At 50.7% G+C, this 23,555-nt stretch overlaps 1 pseudogene across 1 annotated transcript in view; it reads left to right on the top strand.

Moving 5' to 3' along the window:
• Positions 1–14,202: 14,202 nt before the first annotated feature.
• LOC135363090 (alpha-mannosidase 2-like) overlaps positions 14,203–23,555 on the top strand; it is a 144,584-nt pseudogene continuing 135,231 nt past the window's right edge. The window contains exons 1-3 of the transcript XR_010408806.1: positions 14,203–14,286; positions 18,647–18,904; positions 21,239–21,383. The product of XR_010408806.1 is annotated as an alpha-mannosidase 2-like (transcript). The remainder of the gene's footprint in view (positions 14,287–18,646; positions 18,905–21,238; positions 21,384–23,555) is intronic.

Genomic DNA, 23,555 nt, shown 5'->3' with positions numbered 1-23,555 from the left:
GACCCGCTGTGGGGACTCCGGGAGGACGTGGGGCCGCGTCCACGCTGACGGCAGCCGGGCCTCCTCAGGACCCGCTGTGGAGACTCCGGGAGGACGTGGGGCCGCGTCCACGCTGACAGGAGTCCGGCCTCGTCAGGACCCGCTGTGGAGACTCCGGGAGGACGTGGGGCCACGTCCACGCTGATAGGAGCCGGGTCTCCTCCGGACCCGCTGTGGAGACTTCGGGAGGACGTGGGTCCGCGTCCACGCTGACAGGAGTCCGGCCTCCTCAGGACCCGCTGTGGGGACTACGGGAGGACGTGGGGCCGTGTCCACGCTGACGGCAGCCGGGCCTCCTCCGGACCCGCTGTGGAGACTCCGGGAGGACGTGGGGCCGCGTCCACGCTGATGGGAGTCTGGCAGCGTTAGGACCCCGGGGAGGAGAAGGTGAGGAGAAGCCGCCTGAGCGGGGACTGGCGGGGGGGGGGGTGCGAGCTCCCGGGACCCCGCTGGGGAAGGGCGCGCTGTGTAGATGCGGGGCTTTGTGTGCGCTGACGTGGGGTCCCGCGCGGGGCCGGGCGCGGGGCTGGCGGGTCTCCCCTTCCTGAGCTCGGATCCGCTCCGAGGTCCCGGGGTCTGTGTTTATGGGCCACTCGGATTCGGTTCCTGGGGCTGCTCAGACAGTCTGCAGGCAGGGAGGGGACACCCGCCGCGGGGCTCGTGCTCCTTCCCGCGTCCACGCGGTCAGGATCTGGGTGGGGCTCCGGCTCCGTCACGGAGGTTGGCATCTCTGCTTCTCTGGGAGGTGCTGACGTGGGTGTTCGGAAGAGTCACCGACTGCGGCGAGCCTGTCCCAGCGGCACAAACGCTCGGTCTCCGCACTCAGGCCCCCAGCTGTCGTTGGCTCAGCACATTTCCCACCTCACACGGGGCGCTTGGGTGCCTTGGACCCCGAACAGGGACGCCGTCCCGCGGAACCGGCACAGGACCCTAAGTGCGGAGATCATCCGGTGTCCACACTGCAACCCAGCCCGCAGGCCCGCTTCCACGGTCACCACCTGCCCCACTGTCTGAAGCGTCCTTTTCCACTCGCGTCCGGTTTTCTTCCTCTGGAACTGCTCCTGACACGTTGCCTTCTGCGGGTAACCTTGGCGGATGTAAAGAGCAAGCTGGTTGCAATCTGGCCTTTCCTGTCTGGCTTCTGTCCCTGCGGCTGTTTTCAGTGTCCACCCACGCTGTGACCTGCCTCAGTCCCTCATTCATCTTTTCACTGTGACTAAACATAATAATATCGACCACTTACAACATTGCAGGTGCACAGTTCTCTGGCCTCAGCCGAGTTGCGCGGTTGTCCCTCATCCTCCAGCACTCTTTCCTTCTCCGCGAGGGGGACTCTGTGCCTGAGACGCCAGCTCCCCATTGCCCTTCCCCTCAGCCCCTGCAGCCACATTCTACTTCGTGTCTCAGGATACTTCCTGTAAGTGGGATCACACAGTATCTGTCCTCCTGTGACTGGCTGATTTCAGTCAGCGAAACGACTTCCAGGGTCAGTCCGTGTTGTAGCCTGTGTCAGAACTCCCTTCGTTTTTAAGGCCGAATCGAGTTCCACACTGTATATGCCACATTTTGTTTATCCATTCATCCGTCAGTGGGCACTTGGGTTGCTTCCACCTTTTGGCTGTTGTGAAAATTGCTGCTCTGAATACGGGTACTTGTACTTTCAGTTTTGGGGGGCATATAGGCTGCAGTGGAATTCTGCGTTCAATATTTTGAGGAGACACCCTATTTTTTTCTACAAATGAACCATTTTTCTTCATTCCTTCATAGGGCAGAACAAGATTGCCAGTTATGGATCTACCTCATTTTGTTTATCCTTTCCCCATTGATGGACATTTGCATAGTTTCTGGGTTTTGCCTATTGTGAACACTGCTGCTACGAATATTTCTGTACATTTTTGTTTGTATCAGTGTTTTCAATTTTGGGGATATACATCTAGGAGTGTAATTGTTGAACCATATGGTAATTCTACTTTGATCTATTTGAGTAAATGCCAAAATATTTTATACGTAGACTCACCATTTTTTACAAGCAAGGTGTAAGGATTTCAGTTTCTCAACATCCTTTCCAAAATCTGTTATTTTAGTTTTCTTGATTATAGCGATTCTATCGTGTGTAAAAGGACATCTAACTGGTTTAAATCTTCATTTCCATAAAGACTAAGGATGCTTAACATCTATTCATGTGCTATTCACCATTTGTATGATTTCTTTGGAGGAAGGTCTATCCAAGTCCTTTGTCTATTTTAAAAAATGGGTTGTCTTTTTGCTGAGGAGTTGTAAAAGCTCTTTACATATTCTGGGCAACAGACTCTTATTAGATAGATAATGTACAAATATTTTCTTCCATTCTGGGGGCTTTCTTTTCACTTTCCAGATAGTATCTTATGATGTACAGATTTTTATTTTTTTTTACATTTCTTTTTTAAGAGTGAGTGAGAGAGAGTGTGCGAGTGGTCAGGGGCAGAGGGAGAAGGAGAGAGAATCTTAAGCAGGCCCCACACTCAGTGTGGAGCCTGACGTGGGCTCGATCTCATGACCCTGAGATCATGATCTGAGCCAAAATTAAGAGTCAGATGCTTAACCAACTGAGCCACCCAGGCACCCAGAACAGATTTTTAATTTTGAGGATATTATTTTATCTATTTTCTCCTTTCCTTTCTTATGCTTTGGTGTCAGATCTAAAAGCATTGCTAGATCCAAGCTTATGAAGATTTATCCCCATTTATTTCTTCTAGAGTTTATAGTTTTACCTCTCACATTTAAGCCTTTAATTTATTTTGAGTTAATGTTTATATGTGGTGTGAGGTAAGGGTCCAATTTCATCTCTCTGTACATGGATAGTCAATTGTCTAGCACCCTTTGTTGAAAAGACCATTCTCTCCCCCAGTGTAATGTTGCCACCCTTGTCAAAATTCAGTGGACCACAGATGAAGGGGTTTATTTCTGGGCTGTCAGTTAAATCCCACTGATCTGTATGCATATCTTTTTAAAAAAAACTATTTTATTTATTTATTTTAAAAAAATGTTTTAAATTTAAATTCAACTAATTAACGTATAATGTATTATTTGTTTCAGGGTGAATGCTACCTTTATGACAGTATCACAATGTTTTATTTACTGTTGCTTTGTATTAATATTTGAACTTTGGAAGTATGACCTTTCACCTTTGATTTTCTTTTTCAAGATTGTTTTGGCTATTTTGTGGTCCCTTGAAATTCCATATGACTGTTAGGATTAGCTTGTGCGTTTCTTTCCAAAGGCCTTTGTGAATTTCCTCGGGAACACATTGAATTTCCACATTGCATTGTGTACTATTGCCATCTTATCAATAGTATGTCTTTTCATCACCATGGGGTCCTCAGATTTATTTAGGTTTCCCTTTCTTTCAGCAATGTTTTGTAATTTTCAGTGTACAAGCCTTGCACCTTGATTACATCTATTCCTGAGTATTTTGTCAATGTTAATGTTCCCTAAAATGGAATTGTTTTCTTAAATTATTTTTTGGATGATTCATGGCTAATGTATACAAATAAGAGAGATTTTTGTGTGTTGATATTAACTGGCTGTAATCATTTTTTGTTGATTGTTTAGGAAGCTCTCTATATAAGATGATGTCATCTCTGGTCTCTGAATAGACGTAGTTCTACTGTTTTCTTTCACATGTGGATTTCTTGCCTTATCATTCTGGGTAGAACTTCCAGTACGATACTGAGCAATGAGTGAAAGCCAGCATGATGGACTTGTTTGTGATTTCAGAGTAGAGCTGTCAGTCCTCTAAATTGAGCATGATGTTTGATTAGAGTTAGGGTGGGGTTAGGGGTTAGGGTTAGGGTTAAGGGTTCGGGTAGGTGACCCTGTGACCCATGCAGCCCCACAGTCAGCATGTTGGAGCCAGGAACACTCCCCCTGTGCTGAGCTCCTGGGCAAACCCTGCAGGTCCCCTCCCCTGGTTGACCCCCTGAAGGTTCTGTCCCCACCTGCCATGAGTTGGAAGTCCCCACAACCTCCTCTTCAGGTTTGAATAATCTGCTCCAGTGGCTCATGGAACTCAGAGAAACGTGTGTGATTCTTGGGCACAGCCATGAATCTCAGCTTCTTCATGATGGGGGGCAGCCCAGCAGCTGAGTGACCATGCAGGGCTGCCTCTGCTTTTATTTCATTTTTTTATCAGAAAAGCAAGGGCAGTTGCCTCAAAGCGTGGGAGAGGAGGACAAAGGGATGGCAAGTATCCTGAAGCTGTAAAGCAGTCCTGCACCCTCCCCTAGGGGCCGGCACTCAGGGAGGCAGTCATGGGATAAGGGAAAAGCAGGATGTTTGTGCTAGCAAGCACCAGGTGCAGAAAGGGGACCTGAGGGTTACATTCTTTCCTAGCTCCTAACCTGTGTCCTGCCCCTGGGGATCATGGGATCCTGCTCCTACTGGGCCCTTGCGTTCAATAGTCTGAGAACAGGAACGCTGTTGACCTTTCAGCTGCTTCCACAATCACTCCTGAGGGCTTACAATATATTTTCTAAGAATAATTCCACACTTCCTCCGTGAGGTGGACTACCTGGTATGCACAGAGTTGGATATGAAGTTCTGCGACCACGTGAGTATGGAGATCCTGTCCCCCCTCTTCGGCACCCTGCACCCCGGTTTCTACCAGGCAGCCCACAAGGACTTCAGCTACGAGCATTGGCCACAGTCCCAGGCACACATCCCCAGGGACAAGGGCGACTTTTACTACATGAGGACCTTTTTTGGGGGGTCGGTGGTAGAGGTTCACCGACTGACCTTGGCCTGTCACCAGGCAATGGGGGTCAACCTGGCCACTGGGACTGAGGATGTGTGGTACAATGAGAGCCACCTGAACAGGTACTTGCTGGACCATAAGCCCATTAAGGTGCTGTCCCCAGAGGACCCGTGGGACCCTCAGCTGCTGGGCTGTCCCCGAGAGGACCTGTGGGACCCACAGCTGCTGGGCTGCCCCTGGAGGACCTGTGGGATCCACAGCTGCTGGGCTGCGCCCCATCATGAAGAAGCTGAGATTCATGGCTGTGCCCAAGAATCACCAGGACATCAGCAGTGGTTATTACTTGAGGAGTCATTTTGGTGCCCACCGGGTCTTTCACTTGAGTTAACAGATGAGCCCGAAGGAAGGACATCATCAGTTAGGAAGTACAGACGAAGGTCAGAGTGGAGGTGGGCAAAGGCCTCTTTAACTCAGAGAGCGGGGGAGCCCCGAGCTTCTTCTACACACCTTGCCCTGCTCATCGATTCCAGCTGCCTGGCTCTGAGTTCTGTCCTTTTAATGAACTGGTCATCTAGTAAGTAACATGTTTCTCTGAGTTCCATGAGCCACTGGAGCAGATTATTCAAACCTGAAGAGGAGGTTGTGGGGACTTCCAGTCTGTAGCCCATAGCTCGGAAACAGGGGTGACCTCTCTGCGCAGCCACTGGCTGACCACTGAGTTAACAGCACAGGGATTCAGTGGCCACACACAGCAAAGAATACAGACTTGACAAAGTGAGTTCAGAAAAGTCACTAAGCCAACAGTAGCAACTACAACGAGCAGCAGTCATGAAGCCTGGAGTGGGGAAGGTCTGATGCTCAGGATGCTTCCATTATAATATTCATAATCACACCCTGGACTTGTCACTGGGGCCAAGTCCCCCGGCTGGGGGTCCGGTAGCTCCTACATGTTCCACGTGCCTCTCTCTGGCTCCCCCAGCCGTGCACAGTCCTGTGCTGCTTCCCAGCAGAGGTCGGTTTTAACCAAAGCCAGGGAGATGGGATGGGTTTTCCTGACCCCCCACCCCCTGCCCTACAGGGCTGCAAGAGAGGAAAAAGGTTTCCTCAACCCTGTTAAGGTCCCCGGCTGAGTCTGGAAATTGACAAAGACAGATGAACAGGAGAAAAGCAAGCAGAATGTATTGATTGCTTTGGTGGGAGCCTCACAAGACCATGAAGACCAGCAGAGGTGACTGGAGCAGACAGCTCTTCTACCTTTTAGACAAAGAAGCAGTAAGTGTGTGAAGAATCGACAGACGCAGGGGTTTGGACTAGGGCTCGTAAACGGTAAAGAAGTAACTAGGAAGATAAGGGTTAGTTTAACCAGGTGTGTGTGTATAGACCCCGTGGTCCTAAATTCCTTGACTCTGGTGATAAGTACGTCATCCCTGTCGTCCGGGGCGAGAAAGTTCCACATGGCAGTCTTCTGACCTGCTTAAGGGAAAAAGGGCTGATGGCTGGGGGTCAGAGAGACCTTCTTGCTTTGCTCTATGCAAAAGTTCTTTTAGCTTCTGTATTTATTTTGCCAATATGCCATATTCGGGGTAGTGTGTCCTGACCCTCACTGGCCTGGTGCTGTACTCTGTCTCCTAGTATCCAGGACATTGGATGTGCTGCTGTGGAGACCTTCCAGCCCTGGGGTAGCCCCTTGTCCAGGGAGGCACCTGCCTCAAGGGGAGGGTCGCTAAGGGTGGCCGCCCCTCCTCAGGGAGATTGGGTGGGAGAATGCAGATCTTACTTCGAGAAACTGACTTTATTTCCTGAAAAGGTCTACCTGATAGTGGGATCATACGGGAGTTCTTTTTTTAGTATTTTGGGGAAGCTTCATCCTTTTCCCAGCATGGGTGTGCCAACCAAAGTCAATTCCAGATGATTTTTACCTATAAACCAGAGATTTTGCAAGAACCTCTCCAGCAGAGAACATGAGGAAAACAGTTTCAAGACCTTAGACAGGCAGAGATTTCCCAGGATGCAAAATATACTAACCGTAGGAACAAACTGGTGACTTAGAAACTATGAAATGAAGAACTACTTCTCCTTCTTCCATTTCTGGCTAGTGTCCTGGTCTGTGGCTCGATCTCACCTCAGGCAGCTGAAAGGTTGACCTCCCAGGTCAGCTACCACTGAGATGGCTACTGTTTCTAGAAATTCTTCGGGATGTGGCTGGTTTTCCCCACCTGTGCACTGATCAAGTCGGCGACCTTGGACAGTGGAGCCACGGGTCCTCCAGGTATGGTTCCCCCCACCCCCCAATGCCCCAGTAAAGCCATTCCACTGAGGGTTTAGGGGGACCGCAGCTGCCCCTAGGCAAAAACACCAGAGATTCTCACTGTCCCTACCTGGCCTTCAGATGCTCCTCAGTTACTCCTGTGCCTCTGGTGTCTTCCTGGAACCCTGACCTGGCTGTTTTTGGACAGTTTGTCCAGGGGTACCCTCACTTTCTGGGAGGGGGATTTGCTGGAATCCGCAGTGTGTCCTGCAGCCCCACCGGGATCACTTTTTGAAGGCACGTCGCCTGGGCCATCTGAGGACTCAAGACTGTGGGTCTGTGGCTTGGAGGGATTCTGAGCAGCTGGTGGGATTCTGAGCGCTGGTGGGATGGGAGGGCTGCAAGGCCCAGAGGCAGGTCTCCACAAAGCTGTCTGGGGTCCCCGGCATCCTGCCGTTTTTGAATCAAAGCCCTGAGATCTTTAAAATGCCAGCAACGTTACAGCATGGGCCAGAAAAACAAATGTCCCTGTGCACCCAACACCACCTAAACTATTGGCCATTTCTTGTCACTTGAGTTGAGTAGAAAGGATTGGGAGTCAGGGCTTGAGGGGGGTCCTGGGTCAGACTTTGTGTTTGGGGGACAAAGGTCATCTGGACAAGCTTGTGCTGAGGCTGAGGAGGGGGTCTGTGTGGAGACCCCAGCTGCAGGCACTGCTGTCCAATGATGCCCCCTCAGCCCGACCCAGTGCACCTGCTGCTGGGGGAGAGCCTGCCCCCTCCTCTCTGCCTGAGGGCTCTCTCCTGCACGAGGTGTGCCTCCTCCCCTGCCAGTCATTGCCAGCCTGCAGCCTGGGAGGGTGGGAGGGTGGCTACCCCGAGTTCCTGCAGCTGCTGGGGGAGCGCCTGCCCCCTCCTCTCTGCCTGAGGGCTCTCTCTCACACCAGGTGCCTCCTCTCCTGCCAGCCACTGCCAGGCTGCAGCCTGGGAAAGTGGCTATCCCGAGTTCCTCCAGCTGCTGGGGGAGCGCCTGCCCCCTCCTCTCTGCCTGAGGGCTGTATCCTGCACCAGGTGCCTCCTCCCCTGCCAGTCACTGCCAGCCTGCAGCATGGGAGGGTGGATACCCTGAAAACCTCCAGCCCTGTGGACAGAGTCAGTGCAATGTGGTCTCCCAGCAGGTCTGAGCACCAGGCCCGCACATTGCTCACTCTCGTCCTATGGGCTCAATGTGCCACATCCTCCCTCAGGCTCCCTGGGTCCGAGTCCTCCACTGCTCGTGGACCATCCTTGGCCCAGGCTCCACACGCTGGGACTGGGAGCGGGTCGTCTGGACGTTCTGGACTCTCGCTTCTGTTCCCGTGACACGGGCACAGGACGGCCTCACAGACTGCTCAGAGGAGACTCAGCACAGGAAGATGCAGGTCGCTGTAAGGGGAGATGCCAAGTGACCCCAGAGGGAGCGCACAGGCCTTGCAGAAGGCGCTGGGCTCATGGGGCTCAGTGTGGGATGCGGGCGCCCAGCCAAGGGGCATGGGGAATCCTGGTGAGGGCGGCCCTGGCAAGTGGGGGAGGGGGAAGCCACAGAAGGGTCTCAGAAGAGGCAGGAGACAAGGAAGAGGACAGGACAGAGCTTCCCAAGGAGGTCGATGGAAGGATCAAAGGATCACAGAGACCCTTGGGGAAACGCGGAGGCCCTGGAGATGTTGGCTGAAATGCTGTCATTTGGTCAGAAAAATTGTGTCACAACTCCCCAGTTGACACTGGATGATTTACTCTTTGTTCGTTCTAGGAATCAGTGCGTACCTGCCATTAGAACTCACATGGCATGAAGTCTAGGACATACTTACTTTTCATCACTTTTCAGGACGAGATTTTTCTAGAGGAGGTGCTAAACACGGGTCTCTCCATTCTTTTCTTTGTGCGACTGGCCTGTTTTCAGGAGCAGATTCCTAGTGCTCATCACCAGAGCTAGCCGTGAGGACTGCCCCCCATCACCTCCCACAGTGGACGTGACCATGTGGGTTGGGGGGTGCTCACTAATGAAGCCCCAGTGCTCAGTACCCAGCAGGGACACCAGATCCTGTGCTGAATGAGGGAGGATGGGAGTGAGGGAAAGAGAGAGGGAGGGACGATGGGAGAGAAGGAGGGGAGAGAGGGAGAAGGGAAGGGAGGATGGGGGGGAGGCAGGATGGGGTGGAGGAGGGGAGAAAGGCAGGAGGAAAGGGAGGATGGGAGGGGTAGAGGGGAGGGAGGGAGGCAGGGAGGATGGGAGGGAGGCAGAGAGGCAGGGAGGGAGGGAGTGGGGGAGGGAAGGGAGGAGTGGAGGGGAAGGAGAGAGGGGTGAATGAATGAGTGAATAAATGACGTAGGGAGGGAGGGAGTGAAACCACAGAAGCTGGATCTGTACCTCAGGAGCCATTATTTGGGGTGAGGTCCGAGGGCATCACAGCCTGGGTCCTGGATGGTGGCTCAGGGAACGTCCATCTGTCCTCCCAGTGCTGACCTTCCTTCTCCTTGGACCCGGTGTCATCCTGGATCCTCTCCACCTCCTCCTCAAACAATTCTCAATGTTCCCAGGAACAGCGTGGCAGGAGGGAGTCTCAGGAGGGGCTTCCCGTATCCTGTGCCCCGAATGACAATGTGACAGTGGCTACAGGGCATTCTATCATGAGGACTGGGACCATGGATCCCATCCATCTCCTTGGGCATTAGCGTTGTTCCATTCCCTGCTCTCTCCACCACCGCTGTGATGAACACTCCTGAAAGCAGTTCTGTGAAAAACCGAGCCAGAGTTTCCGGGGGTGAGTCCGAGGCCGAGCATGCCAGGTGATGGGTGCACCTGCGGCCTGGGATGGGTGATGCTCACTGTTCTCCCAGACAGGGGTGCCCGTCACCCTTTCCTCCAGGGGACCTGCATTGGACCTCCACTTCCTCACGTTCTCCCCAGACCAGACCCCTGCCAGTCTGAGGGTGATGAGCGCTGCCTCCATAGGGTTTCCTTTGCCGGAATCCTTCCCCGGGAGCTCCACATCTCTGACACATATTCCCTGCATGCCTATCCTCCCCCTTGGACTGGCATGTGTTTGGTCTCCATCCCTGTGGAACCCAGTGACTTGGAGCGTGGTTTGTACCAGAGTCAGGTGAAACCTTTCTCTGGCCTTGCTTTGTGCTGTGTCTTCCAGCTTTCTGCGTTTCCCTGGTTTCTGTGTCGGCCACAGGAGTAACCAGCCGTTTCCTGTCTGGGGTCAGGCTGTGGTGTCCCAGCAGGTACAGGGGTCTCTGCCCCGAGATTGTGCCCATAATTCCTTTTTTTAAAAAAGATTTTATTTATTTGCGAGAGAGAGTGAGAGGGAGAGAGATCACGAGCAGGGGGAGTGGGAGAGGGAGAAGCAGGGTTCCCATGGAGCAGGGAGCCCAATGCGGGGCTCCATCGAGGACCCTGAGATCATGACCTGAGCCGAAGGCAGATGCTTAACGACTGAGCCACCCAGGCGCCCCTGTGCCCATAATTCCTAAAGTGGCCTCTATGATTACATCTGATCTGTAATCAATCGGGGATTTCAATATCGAATAAGGGAAATTTTATGACAAATAAACACAAGAAAACGAGTCCCCTTTGAAAATAGGTGGGCAGACACAAAGGCTCCTATTGCATGATTCCACGTACAGAAACATCCAGAACAAGTAAAAGAATAGGGAGAGAAAGCAGCTTAGGGGTTTCCAGGGTCTGGGCTGGGGGCGAAATGGGCAGGGGGGCTTCTGGTTCGGGGACTCCTTTGAGACATGAGATATTCCGCAGCAATGTTCTGGGGTGTGGTGGCACAGCGTTGGGAATGTACTTATGCTCATCACATGTTCAGTTGAAAACAAGTAATTTTATTTAAAACAAATAATAAACAGTATGCAGAACATGAAAATGAACAATATGAACCAGAACAATATGAACCAGAGAGAAAGAATATAGGGGGAGGGGGTGAAACAATCTGGCGGGGCGTCGGGGTCCGGCGATGGACCTAAGGGTAATTGTACAAGGAGCTCTCCCCGCAGGGCTGTGGGCTCTGGATGTGGCTCTGGGAGCCCTGCGGGAGCAGGAGTAGGGGCAGGGGTTGGGATAGGGGCAGGGCCAGGGGCAGGGGCAAGGGGAGGGATAGGATCAGCAGTCGTGGCAGGTGCAGGATCTAGGGCAGGACCTGGGTAAGGAGCAGGAACAGGAGCTCAGGCAGGGGCAGGGGCAGGGGCAGCAGGTCTGGCAGGGGAAGGGGCAGAAGCAGGAGCAGGAAAAGGAGCAGGAACAGGAGCTCAGGCAGGGGCAGGGGAAGGGGCAGCAGGTCTGGCAGGGGTAGGGTTATGAGCAGGAGCAGGGTCAGGGACAAGAACAGGAGCTCAGGAAGGGTCAGGGGAAGGGGCAGCGGAGTCTGGCAGGGGCAGGGAGAGGAGCAGGAGAAGGAGCAGGAACCGGAGCTCAGGCAGGGGAAGGGGCAGTGGCTCTGGCAGGGGCATGGGAAGGGGTAGGAGGAGGATCAGGAGCTGGGTTGGAGCAGTGGCAGGTGCAGGATCCAGGGCAGGAGCTGGGTCAGGGGCAGGATCCAGGGCAGGAGCTGGGTCAGGGGCAGGAACAGTAGCAGGAGCTGGGTCAGGGGCAGGATCCAGGGCAGGAGCTGGGTCAGGGGCAGGTGCCACTCCGTCCTGGTCCGCGTCAGGCTGTCCGTGGGTGGGTGCCGGGTCACCTGCCGGCTCCTGGTCTCCTCCTGAAGTCGCTGCAGGCACCACCCCTCCGTCCAGAGCTGCCGATGGAGTTGGAACCGGGTCTAGCTCCTCAGGTGGTGGGGCAGCTGTGAGAGGAGAAAAGCTCACCCCGAGCCTGCTCTCCGTGGGCCTTTGCGGAGACAGAACCCAGCCCAGGGCCTCCCAGAAAAGCCGCAGCCAGGAAGGAGCCCTCCCTGGGGTGTCTCCCCGACTGCAGTCCACCCGCTGGATGCTCTGCGCCTAGTCGTTGCTCCAGGCCCCACACCAGCCTCTGGGGGCTCGTCCCTGTGGGGCCAGCACCGACCCATCCCCACACACCACAAACACCCAGCCCCAGCCTTCTCACCCTCGGGCTCGGTCTCCGTGGGCTCCGGCTCCTGGACCACTGTCCGGTGACCAACCACCTGGGACAGTGGTCTGGGGGGTGTTGGAGGTCTTGCCCGGCAATCCCCAGCACTTGTTTTGGGGGATGCCTGTGGGGTCAACCCCTCCGTCAGGGAGGAGGGCATGTCCGCCAGCCGCCTCGGGAGGTCATCCATGGCCTTCTGCAAAGACAGGGACAGGTAGCCGGCTGGAGGCATCACAGCCCTGCCCGGCCATCCTCACTGTCCTCCTGCCCAGTCCCCCTGCTGCTCCCAGATCAGACACAGACCTGCGAGTGCACAGCCCTGCACCCGGGATGCAGTGACCCATCCCTGCAGGGCTATCGGGATAAACCCTGGGTAGAAGGGGCAGCGCCCCCACACCCCATCCCACCCAGCCAGCCTTGACCTTGAACATGACCTGCCCACTGGGAATCTGACCCCTCATCAGTCTGCTCCTGCTCAGGGTGGCCCCACCCCACATGACCCCTCTTTACACACACACACACACACAGACACACACGCACGCACACACACACTCACACAGAGACACGCACAGACACACACACACGGAGGGGGGCCTGGGGCTGCACAGGCAGATCAGAGCGTGTGGGGCTGGGTGGCAGGCTCTGGGCCTCCTGGTGTCACCTTTCTGTCCTTCCGGCCAAATGGCCAGAGGCTGTGGGGAGCCCTGATTCGACATCCCCAGCGGGGGACAGTGTTTGCAGGGCGGGCTTTCTTCAGCCTGCAGCGTCCAGATTTGGGGAAGCAGCACCCAAACATGCTTTTTGTTGGAGGGTCTCCAAAGAAATGAGCTGGGCAGGGGGCTGTCTCTGGAATGTGGGTGCCTGGTTACCGGGGTTCCAAATTCTGTTGGGCTCTGTTGTCAGGGAAGTGAGGTCACCACTGCCTGGGGTCCCCTTACCCAACTTCCTCCTCACACAAGACCCCCGCCCGAGGGCCCCCTCCCGCGGCTGCTCAATGCTCCCCCTCCCCCCATGCACCATCCATACAGTGACTCCCTCACAGCCCCCCCACAGCCTTCCCAAGGCCTCGGTGCAGCCGGTGTACCTGCTGTGAGGACACAGAGCTGGCTTCAGACTGGGCTCCTGTGCGTGCCCAGGGCTGTGACCCTGGACAGACCCTGTGCCTCTCAGGGCCTCCCCAGGCTCCCCATCTGCACAGTGCGGTGTTCTGGCTTCTACTCCTAGGGACGCCATCAGGGGTAGGACCTCTACATTCATTCCGGAACTGCTATCGCAGGAGGCTGGGGCACACTGGGCAATGCAAGGAGGAGCCAGGGGCTGGGCGGGACATGGAGCACAGCTCAGAGGGGCCGGGGTCTGCTCTGGGGTCTGGGCAAAGCCACCCCCTTCTTGCCTGTTCCCAGCCCCTGTGGGAAGGTTACAATGAACGGATTCCGACCTTGTCCCCCGGTGACGCACACTTCCAGGGGCTCCCATTAGGTTTAGGTTCAGGCCCCAGGGCCTTGTCTGCGCCCATGTGCTGGGCAGTCCCCACAGTGGTTCCCAGGCATTCCCGCATCCTGCTCACACATCCCTGTGGAATCCCCTCCCCTCTGGGGTGGATGGCCTGTGTGACCGCACTCTCAGGAAGAGAATGGGGCCAAATGCTGGGATGTCATTTCCAAGCTGATGGAGGAAAGTCTGTGACTTCTGGTTCCCACTGTCGTGTGTTCATTCTCTGTCTCCTTCTCTGTTTCTGTCTCTGTCTCTGTGTCTCTCACAGGAGCAGGATCTGTGGACTCCAGGGGTGATGTGAGAAACCTCAGAAGCCTCCCTTGTCCGTGTTTCCCTCTTCTGTCGCGGTGCTCCATTCCTTCCTAAGGCCTTGTCACCCGGACCAGAGCAGTGAATCTGGAACCTCTTCCAAATGGAGACCAGGAGGCTGCAACAAGGAGGGTCTTGGCCTTGGTCCCCAGACTAGTGGTCAGTGCTATGCCACGTTCTGCGTACCTAGGTCCTCAGCCCCCAAGCCCCAGTCTGTCCCCTGCTCCGAAGGACCTCGAGGGAGTACAAAGCATTTTCCCAGGACTGGGAGCACAGGGGGTCGGGGATGGAGATCCAAGGCCAACAGGCTCTCCCACAAGCCTGTGGGACCGTAGGGACCCTGCATCTCTACAGCCCAAGTGACAGAAGAGTAAGCTGAGGCCTTTGTGCTGGAGCCCCTCTGGACTTGGGGGTGGGTATCTCTTCCTGCTTCCAAGTGCCCAAGCTGGTGATGGACACCCGAACCCAGACCCTGTCCTCTCCCAGTGCCCTGGCAACCCCCCTGGGCCCCTTGGGGACCCCTGACCCTCAGCCTGGCCTGTCTCCCCGCCCCATGCTATGGATCTGGGTCCTTGCCAGGAGTCCTGATGCCCTGCCCCATGGCCCAGCTGTCTGCAACCTGTTTCTTCTTTCCCCCCTGTCACCCACCTCACTCCCAGGGTGTCCTCCCCTTCTGACCCCCAGCTGGGCAGTCAGAGTGGTGTGTGTGGGGGTGTGGGGGTGGGTGTGGGGGTGGGTGTGCAGGTGCATGTGCCTCTACCTGCCTGGGGATGCCAAGGTCATGTCCCCACATGGGACGGGGTGGGTAGCTATTCCTGAGGATCTGAGGGGCTCTCACCCCCAAAGCAAACCTCATGGGAGGGTTGGGACTGGAGAGCAGCTCCTTGGACTCTGCACCCCTCAGTTGTCCTGGGCCAGTCCCTGCCTCTCTTGACCCAGGTTCCCAACTGTCCCTGAGGGTCGGACATGGAAAGGCTTGAACGTGGCTGCTCCTCCAGGGTTAGGTGGGGGACAGGTGCACCAGGCACGCAGGCCTCCCCACCGAGAGGGCCAGCCAGGTGTGTCATGGCCAGGTGTGCACAGACGACCTGCCCACAGCTCCTGGACCATGACCCAGCCCTGCGGCAGATGTGCACGAGACCCACGGCTCCGCACCTGACCGGTCCCCCGCGTTCCCTCACCACCTCGGAGACAAGGGCTCTTCTTCATCCTAGGGCCCGTCATCCTTCGGACAATGAGAGCAGAGGGATCCGTATGTAGAGGAGGCCGGCAGGGCGTCCCACGGAACGTCGTGTGCCCATCTCTGCTTTGTCATCTTGGCTTAGCGGCGGACCCCCACCTAGAAAGAGGCCCACGGGGTAGGCACATTTGTCCGCCCTGTTCCCTGAAATATGGAAAATGTCTAGAAGGGGCTTCCTGTCCATTTGTGGAGTCGATGAAGCCCAGCCAGCACCTTTCAGATGTCTGAGTGGCTCTGGGGCCCCTTTGCCAGCCCCCAGGGATCCCTGCTCTGGCTCCACCCAGGATGGGAGCCCCAGAGGGAATCTGAAACCTCCCCACAGCCAGGAATGCGGGTTTGCTCTGGACACAGGACAGCGAGCCTTGGGGCAGAGAGCTCCTTCACGGTGGAGAGGAACCGCCTCAGCCCCAGGCCACCCTCCCCGTGGGCCGGCCACAGGGTCGGGGAGCGGTCCCAACAGGCCCGACGGCAACCCCCTGTGTGGGGCCTGGCCTCGTGGCACGCAGGGTCCCCAGGGGACACCTGAGGTTCGGAGAGGGGACGTGCCAGGCCCGAGACACACAGCCCGCATGTGAGGGGGAGCCTCCGGGCGGGACGGGGGGCCCTGCTCACCTTGGTGAGCAGCAGGTGTGGGAAGGGCTGGGGAGGCGTTCTTCTGGGAGGTGCTCCGCGAGAGCGGCCACAGGAGAGGGCCTGGCCCGGCTCCACCAGCTTCCTCAGGCTGTCACCACGGACCGCCCACAGCCTCTGGCTCGCCCACAGCCTCTGGCTCGCCCCCAGCGGCAGGGCCCACTCAGGTTCACGGTGGGGCTGATCTGTGGTAAAGGAGGGACAATTCACAACACAGAAACTGGAAAACTATTTCTGTCCGTGTCCTGAAGTGCAACAGAATATCCAAATTGGTTCGGATCATCTTCCACGTATGTGAAGGGTGATTTTGTACCTGGCCAAGGCTGGGGCTGGACCGGGTGTGTGTGTCTGTGTGTGAAGGACCAGGTGTGTGTGTGTGTGTGTGTGTTTGAAGGACTGGGTGTGTGTGTGTGTGTGGTGTGTGTGAAGGGAGCAGCCCAGACCCCTTGGGTTGAGATCATGGCCACGTAAGGGGCACAGCCGTCGTGGCACCCCGGGTCGTCAGTGTCCCGGATGGCGTCGGGGCAGGAGACCCTCGCGGCCCTCCCCGAGCCCGGTCCTGGAGCGCCCTCGTGCCCACACTCCCCCTGAGCCCGCACCAGCCCTTACCGACTGCCTGGTGCACGTGCCCCACGCCGGGGAGCCGTCGAGTGAGGCTCCTGTTGACCAGCTTGTCCCCAATTTCTTCCATGGGGCTCTGCGAAGACAGTGAGCGGCGCCCGGCCCGGAGGCATCACAGCCCTGCCCGGCCGTCCTCACCGTCCTCCTGCCCAGGCCCACTGCTGCCCCCAGATCAGACACAGCCCCGTGCAGGCACAGCCCTGCGCCTGGGGTGCAGTGACATGTATCGATAGGGCTCCGGATCAACCCGGGGAGAAGGAGGCCGCCCCAGCACAGCCCGTCCCTGTGCCTTGTCAGAGGAAACCGGCCTCCCCCAGCAGCGCTGAGCTGCCTCGAGACCTGGCTCTCGTTCTCGGGCTGCCTCGCACTCTGCCAGTGGTGCCGGATCGGGTGGGAGAACTGGTGTGGAGGTGGCTCTGCTCTGGAATTCACCCCGGAGCTGCTTTTGCCTCCGGAGGGGGACCGCGGGTCGGAGCTGGAGGGTCTCTAGTCGGCGGGGCCCTGACCGCTGTGGCCTCAAGATCGGGTCAACCTTCCTCTTGTAAATTTCCACAAAAGGAAGCAGGCAGAATCCTAGAGATGTTCTTCCAGTGGTGACCCCTGTGACGCTCCTGGATCCGAGTGGTGCCAAGGTGGACTGCCTTAGGAGGTTTGCGGGCACTGGCCCGTTTGAGGTTTGGGGAATCCCTGTGAATGCCGTGACCAGTTTTTACCATCTTGATTATGGTCTTCCATAATTTTTTTTTCCAAAAGGATGATACCAAATTACTATTTTTTTATGCATGCTTTTTAAACTTTTTCTCTACTGTATCTTCTGAAAGTACCTTCCCATATATTTCTGTTTTTTTTTTTTTAATTAACATAATACATTATTTGTTTCAGGGGTACAGGTCTGTGATTCACGTATTTCTGTTTTTAAGGAATTAATATTTCTAAATTTTCAGTGACTGAAAACATTTCCATGATATAGATGTACCATTTGACCAGTTCTTTACCTTTGGGCATTCAGGTGTTTTTTTTCCCTTCCTCTTTCTTACTGTCTTCCTGTTACTTCATTCCTTCTTCTTTCTGTCTTCCTGTTATTTACTGGTGATAGAACTTTTGTTTTTGGGTGTCCAGAGTTATTTGTTCGCTGGGCATAGAGTTATTTTATTAAAACCTAGTGTGGACTTTGGGTAGGCTGTTGCTTGTGAGAGTGCCACTTTTTGTGTTCAGGTATGGACTCATATCTTATGTGTATCTGTCTTCCCAGCATGTAGCATTTGCCTGGTACAGTGGGTGCTCACTAAAGAATTATTGTTGAGTTCCAGAAATATAAGGGCCATGGGACAAATATTTAAGTATTTACCACGTATTTAAGGCCCTATATATAGGAATGAACAAGACAAAGATTGTCCTTGCTCTCATAAGCTGAACTACTACTCTCTACAACAAGGTTTATGTTATAAAGATGACAAGCCTCTTAATGTGAGGATCAATTAAAAAACCTTAAAGTTGGGGCACCTGGGTGGCTCAGTCGGTTAAGGGTCTGCCTTCAGCTTAGGTTGTGATCCCAGGGTCCTGGGATCAAGCCCCACATCAGGCTCCCTGCCCCTCCCCCTCCACTCCTGCTCTGTCTCTAGCTTTCTCTCTGTCAAATAAATAAAATCTTTAAAAAAAAAAAAACCTTAAAGTCACACAATGTAGGAGAAGCAGTCTACGTGACCTATAGCGTGGTTACTTTTCATGCATGTGGCTAATTGAGGGTTGACTAGTTGATTTTCCTGTAGATGATATTTCTTATTTAGGATTGTCCGCTAGGGTTACTACAATGGAATGATTTTTTTCAGGTTCATACTTTTTGACCCTTTCAAGTAACTAGAATCAGTTAACTAAAATTTAAAATTTCATACCTGAACATAATATGTTATACTTAGCTATTATAGAGAACTCAACAGATCTTTTAGGATTGGGTTTGGGGGCAATAGGAAATATATCCCAAAATATTTTTGGTTTTTCTCTTGCACATTTTAAAATATGATTAAACAAAGATTGCAACCACGGAGATTTTTTGTTGTAAATTGGTGTTTCAACACTGCCAGCCGTCCACGCTTTTTGTGGTCCCACTTATAAAAGTGGAAAGTGAAGGGTGAGTGGCTGCCCTCTTGGGCAGGCACACAATTAAAAAAAAAAAAATGTGTGTGCCCCAGCAGAGCTATATTAGAGTTTCATATAGCTGCCTTTTTCTTTTTTATTGTAGGGCCAGCTCTCAATGTTGCAAGAAAAAATAGACCATTTGGAGCGTTTGCTAGCTGAGAATAATGAGATCATCTCAAACATTAGAGACTCGGTCATCAATTTGAGTGAGTCTGTGGAGGATGGTCCAAAAAGTTCACAAGGCAATTTCAGCCAAGGTGCTGGCGCACCTCTTCTGCCATCAAAACAGTTGTCCCTTGTAGTGGACCCTGAAGACTGTTCGTTCGCTTTGCAAAGTGGAAGTCGGAATTCAGATGTGCAGGTAATGTATGCATTCGTTAATGATCATTGGGATTTTCTTGCTTTTCTTTCTTTTTTGATCTGGTGTCTGTTTTAACTTAGTAAGTTGCTTAAACTCTGGATTCTAGTTTCTGTTTTTGTAAAGTGACTGGATTAGTCACATGACCATTAAAGTTGTTTTTAGTGATAAAATTCTGTAATTCTTTATTTCCCTAATTATTTTTTTTTATTATTTTATACTTTGTGATTATGGCCTTTTTGTATGCTTTTTAGGTCTTATTTTGTCTAGTAGATGAAGACTTTTAGAGGTTTAAATTTGACCAAAGAGATTTTCTTATCTTCCTATTAAGAGTATAAGAAAAGCCTTATTCTTACTATATATCTTTTATACATTATAGGTTTCACACAGTGTAGGGTTCGATACCTTCTGCTGAATATCTCTTTGTGAGAGAGGGAAGGGAAATATTCTAGAGCTGTGCTGTTCAGTATGAAAGTCACTGTCCACGTGTGGCTCCTGAGCACTTGAAATGTGGCTAGTTTGAATTGAGATGTGTTCTAAGTGTTGAAGACTTACTATGAAAACGAATACAAAATACTTTGTTTCATTTTACATATATGTGGAGATAATATTATGAGTATATTGGATTAATTTAATTAATTAATTAAAAAAATACAGATTTGCCTTGCATTCTGTTTCTCTTGGATAGCGCTTTTCTAGAGGGTGGTGGAGTTGTAAACTAGGGTAAGAAAGGACTTCTGCTTTTCTTAAATTTAAGGTGTGTCAAATGTGCTCTGTTCTGCCAGTTAGCAGAGAGCTGTGTTTAACCTGTACCTTAGACCTGAACTCAAACTTGGTGACGAGTCTGTACTCGTCAATTAATTTAATTTAATTTAATTTAATTTTGTTGGACAAAATGGGTTGGCTCTGGCCTTGCTTTGGAGTAGATGTTTCTACTAACTTCTGGGGACAGAGAATGTGATAGGATCTTGAAGCCCGTGGCTCACAGACCAAGCCAGCAGCTGGAGACAGAGTTGGCCAAGCCTTGTGCCCATAATCTTATCAACTAGTGTGTGGTCAGGTCCCCACACTATCAGGATTCTGTGCTGTGAAGGTATATCTATTTTTGTGAGTCTTGGCTTTGTATAGGTTTTAAATAAGTACCTTTTAAAGGAGAACAACAAAACTCTTTTTGGAGGGGGTTGTTAAATCTGGGCTGGACAGAAACAGCCGTATTGCTGAAGAACCCCAGAAGGCAGGCAGAACGAGGCAGTGGGGTACAGGGCGAGCTGCAGGGCCGGAGAAAAAACCAGAAGGAATAACAGAGACTGTTAACACATCCTCCTTTCCAGCTGGTTCCCTTTATTGACTCATCCTTGGAAGCATTTTATTTTATTTATTAAAGTCATACATTCTGAAGTGAGAGATATGTTGTTGCCTTAAAATACTTTGCATTCACTTTTTACATAATTTGCTCGGTATCTTTAAGTTTTTTTGTAACCCGCTTATATATTTTATAATATATAGTGATTTTTATGTAATTAAAATTTTATATATAATTTTTACATAATTTAAATTTTACCAAAGTCAAATTTTGGTAAAATCAGTTTTGTGTTCTTTGTCACATTTAGTATTATAGAGGATATGAAAAATACCAGCTTTTAGGTTTTTTTTTTTTTCTGCAATATTTTTTCCTTTGTGTCCAAAAAGATTATTACCTCAGACTACTACATTGGAAACATAGAGAGCATTTGAACATTTAAAAATTTCCATTTTTACATGATTATGCCTCATTCACTCAGTTGCAGTTTTAGTTTTAGAATGAAAAAGGTGAACATAACATTTGCTAAATGAAGGAACAGCTGTAGATGCATTTCCATTCAGATACAGATTTTAAAATATATGTGATTAATTGTAAAATAAAGACAACTCAAAGTAAAAAAAATCATCAGTATTGCTTGTGAAAATGCTGAAATATTTGGTCATAATCACATTTCATCAAGAAATTTTTTCTTTGCTGTTTAGTTCCTATCAGTTTCCACTAAAATGTATTAGAAGAAAAGCAGGGCAAGAAGGAATTGAATGAAATTATTTTTCATTAGAAGCAGATGGAGGAGGGGCTTATTTATCAGGATAGTTAAGTAACACAGTAGCATTTTAAGAATTTGAATGGTAATTAAATGTTTTCTGCCTTAAACTGTTCAGTTAATGTCTACAGAAATAGTTTTATCTAGTAAAATACATACACAGTGACTAGCTTTGAGCAAATATTTTCCAACATTAAGTTCAAATTAAAAATGATAATACATGGTTAAATTTACTCTTTTTTCCCCTATATTTTGTCTTTTGTATTTTTAGATGTTGGATGTTTACAGTCTAATTCCTTTTGACAATCCAGATGGTGGAGTTTGGAAACAAGGATTTGACATTAGCTATTTATTTAATGAATGGGACTCTAAGCCCCTTCAAGTCTTTGTGGTGCCTCATTCCCATAATGACCCAGGTAAAATTTACACTTCAAAAAAACTACAGGTTATTAAGCCCCTGTACACACAGAGTATTTTAACGAGAATCTGGTAGAGCTGATTTCTCAAGTTTTTGAGACACTATTTGCTGACTGGTTCCAGCAACGTATTCCTTTTATTTTGAGTTTTTATCAATTTATGTGCCATTCATGGATAGTACTTGTGCGATGTGAAATAGTAATAAACACAAGAAGGTCTTTGTTTTGGGGATGAAAAGTTGAATTCACTTAAGGTGCTGACTGTTCATCGTAGTTACTTCTTGTAAAATAGTGCGTGGGAGAATTATTTTGTGTTCATAAACTGTGCACTAAAAAATGCAGAATTCTCATGGGAACGTTTGAATCTTTAAAATGGAAAAGCAATGTAAAGTGGTTAAGAGCCTTGGTCAGGTGGACATGAGTGTGGAGTCCCAACCCCATGGTGTGAGACAACTTTAGGCAAGTTACAGAATGTGAAAGTAAGTATTTTCGCGGGTAGAATCAGAATAAAGTATCTACTTTATAAGATGAGTTGTAAAAGCGTGATGCATGGCCCCGGTAACTCCTGTCATTATCATTATTGTTATTATTTCATATGACAGCTTTTGTTATTTATTGGGGCTGGAGACCTTTTCCTCCAAGGTAAGGGAGAATTGCTAAAATTACAGTGGGAAATGTGATTCAATGTATAGATTTGTTAGTGTGAGTACACTGGCACAGAGTAAATACTTCATGAATTCTGTTGCAGAATTTTTTGGGGAATGTACTTCAAAAGACTTCCTTTGAGGACTGACTTACACTTCTATTTGTTACTTTTCTCAATTTTTCCATTTCATCATTACTAATCAGAGGCACCATTATTCACCTAGTACTTTGAAGGTTTTTTTCTTTACTCCCAGCATTCATTTATCTCTGACTTATATCCTTTCCCATTGATTTATTGGCATATGTTCCCTTCTGTTTCTAAGACAGTAGAACTTGTTGCTTTAGGTCTGGATGGACACATGATTTGGTGAAGTTGTGTGTGTCTGTGTGTGCGTACACACGTGTGCTGCTTTGGATGTGAAAGGTACTCGGACAGTTTGGATGCTGAAATGTTTGAATTTCCATAAAACTTCAAAATTCAGTATGCACAGAGGTCTGAAATATGTGAAATCAATATTATTTTGGAAATTTGTGATGAGCATATGTCACACCAGCTTCTGACTTGGTTTCTCTGTCTTTGGTCTTAATGTCTTTATCTTTTCTTACAAATACCCATCCATCTTATTAACCTTTCCTCTTAAATGTTTTGCATCTTCTTCCTCCTTAATCTTAGCCTGTCCCTTCAAATCCAAACTCCGATGGCCAGGCATCATGGAAAGACTGCAGGGATCTGGAGCCAGGCAGAATGAGGCAGGCATCCTGGCTTGGCTGTATACTGGCCCCAAGTCCTTTGGGCACATTTGTGTGTCTGTCAAATGCAGATCATATGGTAGATCATCTTAAAGCAGGAGTTAGTTATCAAGTAAATACAAAAGGTGATGAAAATCACACGTAATTAAAATTCCTTTAGCTATTTACTTACTTGTATGCCAGATTAAATAGTACATTTGCATGTAGGGTATGTGTACTGAAAAACAGGTCTTTGTTTATATCTAGACTTAACAGTGAGGTGAGGTGCTCACACTTGATACGTGGGATCTGAGTTTGCCTGTAGAACTACAGATGATTGATTTTCTCTGTAAATCTCATTCACTCTGAAATATTCCCTTATTGAGTGAAATGGTGGCAGAGCCCCTGTAGTATTTAAATTGTTCTCTCCTTTCTTCTCTGCCAGTTCATTTCTTGTCTCTTAATTGGGTGTGTGATGTGATTCCATTGTATCCAGTTTCTTATAGGGTCGTCAATACACTTTGCAGTATGTCTTGCAAGTCCTCATGTGAACCCATTTCTCCAACCTTTTAGATTTTTTAAAGACTTTTATTGTCTCTTCCCCTTTTCTGCCATCCTCAGTTTCCACCAATCTCATTTCTTATAATTCTAGAACACACACGCTTAACTGTAATAATAAAATTTGTGGTTTACCAGGCAGTGTGCCAAATGTTTTATAAACGTTGAGTGCTCAAAACAACCCTAGAAGGTGAGTGTCACTATTCCTGATGAAGGCGTTACCAACTTGTCAGACTTCCA

This window comes from Mirounga angustirostris, unplaced genomic scaffold (genome assembly GCF_029215605.1).
Source record: "Mirounga angustirostris isolate CCGP_5_RB_7025 unplaced genomic scaffold, mMirAng1.0.hap1 SCAF_18, whole genome shotgun sequence".
Taxonomy (NCBI): Eukaryota; Metazoa; Chordata; class Mammalia; order Carnivora; family Phocidae; genus Mirounga; species Mirounga angustirostris.
This window is presented reverse-complemented; position numbering and strand designations above follow the sequence as displayed.